The sequence below is a fragment of the Colobus angolensis genome, unplaced genomic scaffold (assembly GCF_000951035.1).
Source record: "Colobus angolensis palliatus isolate OR3802 unplaced genomic scaffold, Cang.pa_1.0 Scaffold435, whole genome shotgun sequence".
Classification (NCBI taxonomy): Eukaryota; Metazoa; Chordata; class Mammalia; order Primates; family Cercopithecidae; genus Colobus; species Colobus angolensis.
The window spans coordinates 2,123,855-2,131,027 of record NW_012117766.1 but is presented as its reverse complement, the minus strand read 5'-3'; positions in this window follow the sequence as shown (position 1 = coordinate 2,131,027).

The window sequence follows — 7,173 nt, the reverse complement described above, 5'->3', positions numbered from 1 at the left end:
CATATCTAAGCCTGAAGATCCAGGTCCAGTACATATAACATGATTCTTCTCATATTAAACTTTCATACTAAAATGATGTTAACATTAAATGTTTAAAATGTTATACAAAAAGAAAATAATGAAGAATATTTTAATATGAATCTGAAATGTTGTTTTGATGTTTACTGAACATACTTAGAAATTCTGTAGTATAAATGCTGCTTCTCCAACATTTAATTTTTAAAACGTATTTTTAATGAGTGATAGGAGCAAAAATTTTCTATGGTAGAACCATAGTCGGCCGGGCGCGGTGGCTCAAGCCTGTAATCCCAGCACTTTGGGAGGCCGAGACGGGTGGATCACGAGGTCAGGAGATCGAGACCATCCTGGCTAACACGGTGAAACCCTGTCTCTACTAAAAAATACAAAAAACTAGCCGGGCATGGTGGTGGGCGCCTGTAGTCCCAGCTACTCGGGAGGCTGAAGCAGGAGAATGGCGTGAACCCGGGAGGCGGAGCTTGCAGTGAGCTGAGATCCCGCCACAGTACTCCAGCCCAGGCGACAGAGCGAGACTCCGTCTCAAAAAAAAAAAAAAAAAAAAAGAACCATAGCAATTTATGTCATACCACATGAAATAAAGGATATTTAACCTTGTTGTGAGAAGCTCACTATTAAGATTAGGAAATAGTACTGCAATTTTGAAATGAAAATTTCACTTGAAATTTTTCTTATACATTTTACCCATGATTATTTTATCATATTGGTACAGTTAAATATGATATTATTCAGCAAATTTAATTGAATCTCTTTTTTATATGTCCACCCTGTCAATTATCATGTAAAGCACCAGGCATGGCACAATAGAGAGTAAAGATACTCTCTTAAAGAGTACAGTAGGAGTATATAAAGAGTAAAGTAGGAATTATCACATAAGACTAGATATTTTTTAAGTGCATGCACAATAGACACAAAAATATAAGCTCAAAACTGAGACACAGCTAAAATGACTTGGGGAGTTACAAGAAAGCTTAGTTCCATCCCAGGGATTAAGAAACACTCTGCATATGAGAGAGCATTGAAGACCCCTTGAGAAGCAGACAGGGTTTGCATGTCCAGAAGTCATAGGAAGACAGGGGCATTTTTCTCAATAAGGACAGATTGGCAAAGACAAACAGTAAAGTGTAGGGTAATTGTAAAGAAAATAACTCATTATGGCAGGAGCATGAAATGAAAAGTAATAAACTATAACATTGGTAAAATAATTTGAGGCCTTTTCATGGAGAACTTTTAATGTGAGGCTCCATGAATTATTCTTTAATAGCAGTAATCACAGGTCTTAAAGATCAGTAACTAATTCTTTTTCTTTAACTATAAGCATGTAAATGTCAGATTATCCAAATACTTGAATATACTGCATTATTTAAACTTTTAAAAAGAAATCTGCTTTCAGTACTAACTGCTTCCACCCTACCCCAACCTTTTAATTTGTTCATTTCTTGGTCCCTGTACCTGAGACAAGAGCTATCAAATATTATATGTTATTTCCTGAGTAGAGGTAAATATATGTCTGTCAACTGTGGCTTTAGCTGGGAGAAATTGAAAGCAAAGAAATAAGTATACTAAAATCAACCATTTGTGTATTTGTGTTCTTGGAGTAAGGAAGATGACACAACAATTCTTTCAGTAGTATTATGTCAGGGAACCAGAGATGTGCATTGGCATTAGCAAAGTTTCAGGTGTAGAGTTTCTTAATCCTTTGTTATGCAGAGAAGGAAAGATTGACAGTTATGATGGTAAAGCTAGGGAACTACCTTGCTATAGTCTGGGATAAGACTAAGAGATTTGAAGGTTTCTAGCAGCAGGTAATAGCCACGGTAAACAAAGCTAGGACACAGGTGGGATCCAATGAAGGGAAGGACAGTGGGACAGTGAAGTCAGGAAAAATAACAGTGATACAGTATGAGCGAGTTCAATACAAGCAGCATTAGCAGCAATGCAGTTCAATGTGCATATGATGCATTTCTCTTTAGAAATGCATAAGTATAAGATAATGCACAAGTTAAGAGTTGACTTAACAGTTAACAGAATTATGTGTTAAAAGTTAACAAGATAAGAGATAACTAAACACTGAATGCATGTATAATCTTCTGGACTATTTGAATTCATAAGTAATTATATATATTTATCTGATGTTGTTTAAAATGTATTATACATTTATATATTTATTTTTATATTTATATATTTACTTTTATATTTATGTAACTTATAAAAATTTTAATATTTATATTAAATTCATAAATTTTGCTTTCAAATTATATCTAAATCATATTTTATATATAAACATATATATTTACTTACGTATATGTTTATATTATGTTAAATATATATTTTACATTATATTCATTTATATATGTTATATATGATGTAAATACTCATTTGAGTGAGGACAGCTAATCAAAGAAGCACTTGTTAATGCCCTGTTTTTTTTTTTTTCTGGATAAATATGAAATTGAAGTTAATGCAGAAATAAAATATAAGCAGCTAAAGTATATCAGTAGTTTGTTGTTTGCATTTAACTTAGTAAATACAATATGAAATGATGATTATGTTGAAGGATGAGATTAGTAATCATGTTACCTTACATTTTTACAGTATGCAACAGTTTTAATTTACAGATCCCTAAATTATATTAAAATTATTGACACAATATATTAGTTTTCAAAGTGCAAGTATTAGTCTGTTCTCATGCAGCTAATAAAGACATACCCAAAACTGGGTAATTCAGAAAGAAATGAAGTTAATAAACTTGGGTAATTCAGAAAGAAATGAAGTTAATAAACTCACAGTTTCATAAGGCTGGAGAGGCCTCACAATCATGGTGGAAGATAAAGGAAGAGAAAAGGGACTTCTTATATGGCAGTAGGCAAAGACAGTTTGTGCAAGGGAACTCCAGTTTATAAAACCATCAGATCTTCTGAGACTTATTCACTACCACAAGAAGGGCACAGAAAAGACCCACCCCTAAGATTCAATCACCTCCCACCAGGTCCATCCCATTACACATGGGAATTATGAGAGCTACAATTCAAGATGAGATTTGGATGGGGACACAGTCAAACCGTATTATTCCACCCTGGCCAATCCCAAATCTCATGTTCTCACACTTTAAAACCAGTCATGCCTTCCCAACAGTCCCCCAAGTTCTTAACTCATTTCAGCATTAACTTAGAAGTTCCAGTTTAAAGACTCATCTGAGAATAGGTAAGTCCTTTCTGCTTAGGAGCCTGTAAAATCAAAAGCAAGTTAGTTACCTCCTAGATACAATGGGGGTACAAATATTGGGTAAATACACCCATTCCAAGTGGGAGAAATTGGCCACAATGAAGGGGCTACAGGTCCCATGTAAGTTCAAAATCCAGCAGGGCACCCAAATCTTAAAACTCCAAAATGAACTCCTTTGACTCAATTTCTCACATCCAGGTCATCTTGCTATAAGGAGTGAGTTCCCATGGTTTTGGGCAGCTCTGCCCCTGAGGCTTTACAGGGTACAGTCCACCTCCTGATTGCTTTCTCAGGCTGACGTTAAGTGTCTGTGGCTTTTCCAGGCACATGGTGCAAGCTGTCCCCAGGTGCATGGTGCAAGCTGTCAGTGGATCTACCATTCTGAAGTATGAAGGATGGTGGCCCTTTACTCATAGCTCCACTAGGCAGTGTCCCAGTGGGGACTCTGTGTGGGGGTACCCACCCCACATATCCCTTCCACTCTGCCCTAGCAGAGGCCCTCCATGAGGTCCCCATGCCTACAGCAAACTTCTGCCTGGACATCTAGGTGTTTTCATACATCCTCTGAACACAACGTGGAGGTTCCCAAACCTGAATTCTTGACTTCCATACACCTGCAAGTTCAACACTACATAGAAGCTGCCAAAGCTTGGGGTTACTCCCTCTGAAGCCATGGCCCAAGTTGTATGTTGGTCCCTTTTAGTCACGGCTAGAGCAGCTGGGACTCAGGAGACCAAGTCCCTAGGCTGCACACAGTAGGGAGCCCTGGGCCTGGCCCATGAGACCATTGTTCTTCCTAGATCTCCTGGCCTGTGATGGCAGGGGCTGCCACAAAGGTCTCTGACATGCCCTGGAGATATTTTCTGCATAGTCTTGGCACGAAACATTTGGTTTCTCATTATTTATGCAATTTTCTGCAGCCAGCTTGAATTTCCTCCCACAATTTTTTTTTTCTATTGTATCATCAGGCTCCAAAATTTCCAAAATTTCCAAAATTTTTAGGCTCTGCTTCCTCTTGAAAAACTTGTCGCTTAGAAATTTCTTCCAACAGATATACTAAATCATTTATCTGAAGTTCAAAGTTCCACAGATCTCTAGGTCAGGGCCAAAGTGCCACCAGTCTCTCTACTAAAATATACCAAGAGTTACCTTTACTCCAGTTCCAAACAAGTTCCTTATCTCCATCTGAGACAAGTAGCACTTGGTCAAAGCCATGTAACAAGTCTCTAGGAAGTTCCAAATTTTTCCACATTTTCCTGTTTTCTTCTGAGGCTTAAGAACTGTTTCAAACTCTGCCTGTTACACATTTCCAAAGTCGCTTCCACATTTTCAGTTATCTTTATAGCACTGGCAATTTACTTTAATATTAGTCTGTTCTCACACTGCTAATAAAGACATACCTTAGACTGGGTAATTTAAAAAGGAAAGAGGTTTAATGGACTCACAGTTCCATGTGGCTGGGGCGTCCTCACAATCATAGTAGAAGATGAAGGAAGAGCAAAGGGACTTCTTACATTGCAGTGAGCAAAGGGACATCTTGTGCAAGGGAATAAAACCATCAGATCTCATGAAAATTATTCACGACCATTAGAATAACATGGGAAAGACCTACTCTCATGATTCAGTTACCTCCCACCAGGTCCCTCCCATGATACATGGGAATTATGGGAGCTACAATTCAAGATGAAATTTAGGGGTGGACACAGCCAAACCATATCAGTACATAATATAAACAAGAGTTATTATTATTATTATTTTTCAGATGAAACTTGTGGGAGCAGAGCCAAGACATCTATATTGATACCTGGGACTCCTGTGCAGAGTCTTTCTCCTGCATCAATCCACTCTCTGTAAATATGTTTACTATTTATGAATACATTAATTTTAAGCAGCCACCTCACTTACCCGATGAAATAATTTAGAAAACTCAGTGGAATTTTGATTATGTTAACTACATCCTATGGGCCATTTTACCAGGAAATGAGTCAGAAGTAAACTGATATCTTGAGACCTCTTTTGGAAGAGCTTACAGAGAGAAAAAGGTTTCAAAAGATTAATAAAGCAGAAGCTGCTTTATTATATAGATTATTAATATTATATTTTGAGATAGGATCTCACTCTGCCACACAAGCAGGAGTGCAGTGGTGCCATCTGGGTTCACTGCAACCTCTGCCTCCTGGGCTCAAGAAATTCTCCTATCTCAGCCTCAGAAGTAGCTGGGACTACAGGCATGAGAAACCGTATACTGCTAATTTTCGTTATTTTTAGTAGAGACTGGTTTTGCCATGTTGGCCAGGCTGGTCTCCAACTCCTGAGCTCAAGCAATTCACCTACCATGGCCTCTCAAATCGCTAGGATTAAAGGTGTGAGCCACAGTGCCCAGCCTATAGGTAAATTTTTTTCAGTAAGTAAAAGTTGCTGAAACTCAGCTTGGATCTTTTACCAGTCTTATTAAACAAATTAGAGGAGAAAGAGGATGGAGCTATTGGTTAATGAAATGAGGTTAACCAATTGTAATGAAAGGGTTTACTCTTTTGATTGAATTTTAATTTAAGATAGAATACCTTTTCATTTCAAGCAATGTGTTCACAAATAACGACATGAATAGAAAATCTATATAAAGTTTTTTTATTTCTAAATTTTAATAGAATACTTCATTTTAAAATTAGTATTAAAATTACAGTTGGTACTAAACAAAATTATCTGAAAAAAATTTTTCAATATAGCTATACTAGTTCCATTTATTATTAAACAAGAAAATATAGATTTCCCTCTGGTCATGATTACAAAATGTCATGTAATGTAAGATTTACCACACATTTAATTTTAGGTCTTCAAGAAAAGAAAGGCCAAATTAAATATATGCATCTATTCCAATACATATTATAATTTTAGTTATATATAAATGTGAATAAGTATCAATCTGATAGTTGAAAGAAATAAAATAATTTTATATAATAAATATAAGATCATTAAAACAAAATTACAGTCAAGTCATGGTTATTCTGACTTTATTAAAAATGTGAACTGTGAAAATACAATTCTTGGTTTTAATACTCACCTCTGGCACTTTTTGCTTTGTAGCCCTCAGAAGTCGCTTAACCTTATTCTATTTGGTTTCTACTTCTATAAAACAATAATAATAATATTTATCTCATTAGAATAGTTGAGGGAAAAATTCAGCTAATACATGTTGAATGATAAGAAAAGGCTTACCGACCAGGTGCAGTAGCTCACAGCCTGAAATCCTAGCACTTTGGGAGGCTTAGGCGGGTGGATCACTTGACGTCAGGAGTTCAAGACCAGACTTACCTATTTGTCAAACCCCATCTCTACAAAAATTAGCCAGGTGTGGTGGCATGCACCTGTAATCCAAGCTACTCAGGAGGCAGAGGCAGGAGAAATGCCTGAACCCAGGAGGTGGTGGTTGCAGTGAGCTGAGATCACGTGCCACTGTACTCCGTCCTCAGTGACAAAGCAAGATTCTGTCTCAAAGAAAAAAAAAAAAAAAATGAAAGTCTTAGCATATAGTAAGTATTCAATTAATGCTAGCTCTCGAAGGGCGGAGCAAGATGGCCGAATAGGAACAGCTCCAGTCTCCAGCTCCCAGCGCGAGCAACACAGAAGACAGGTGATTTCTGCATTTTCAACTGAGGTACTGGGTTTATCTCACTAGCGAGTGCTGGACAATCGGTGCTGGTCAGCTGTTGCAGCCCGACTAACAAGAGCTGAAGCAGGGCAAGGCATTGCCTCACCTAGCAAGTGCAAAGGGGAAGGGAATCCCTTTTCCTAGCCAGGGGAACTAAGACACACAACACCTGGAAAATCAGGTAACTACCACCACAACACTGCGCTTTAAGTAAACGGGCACAGCAGGAGATTATATCCCACACCTGGCCAGGAGGGTCCCAC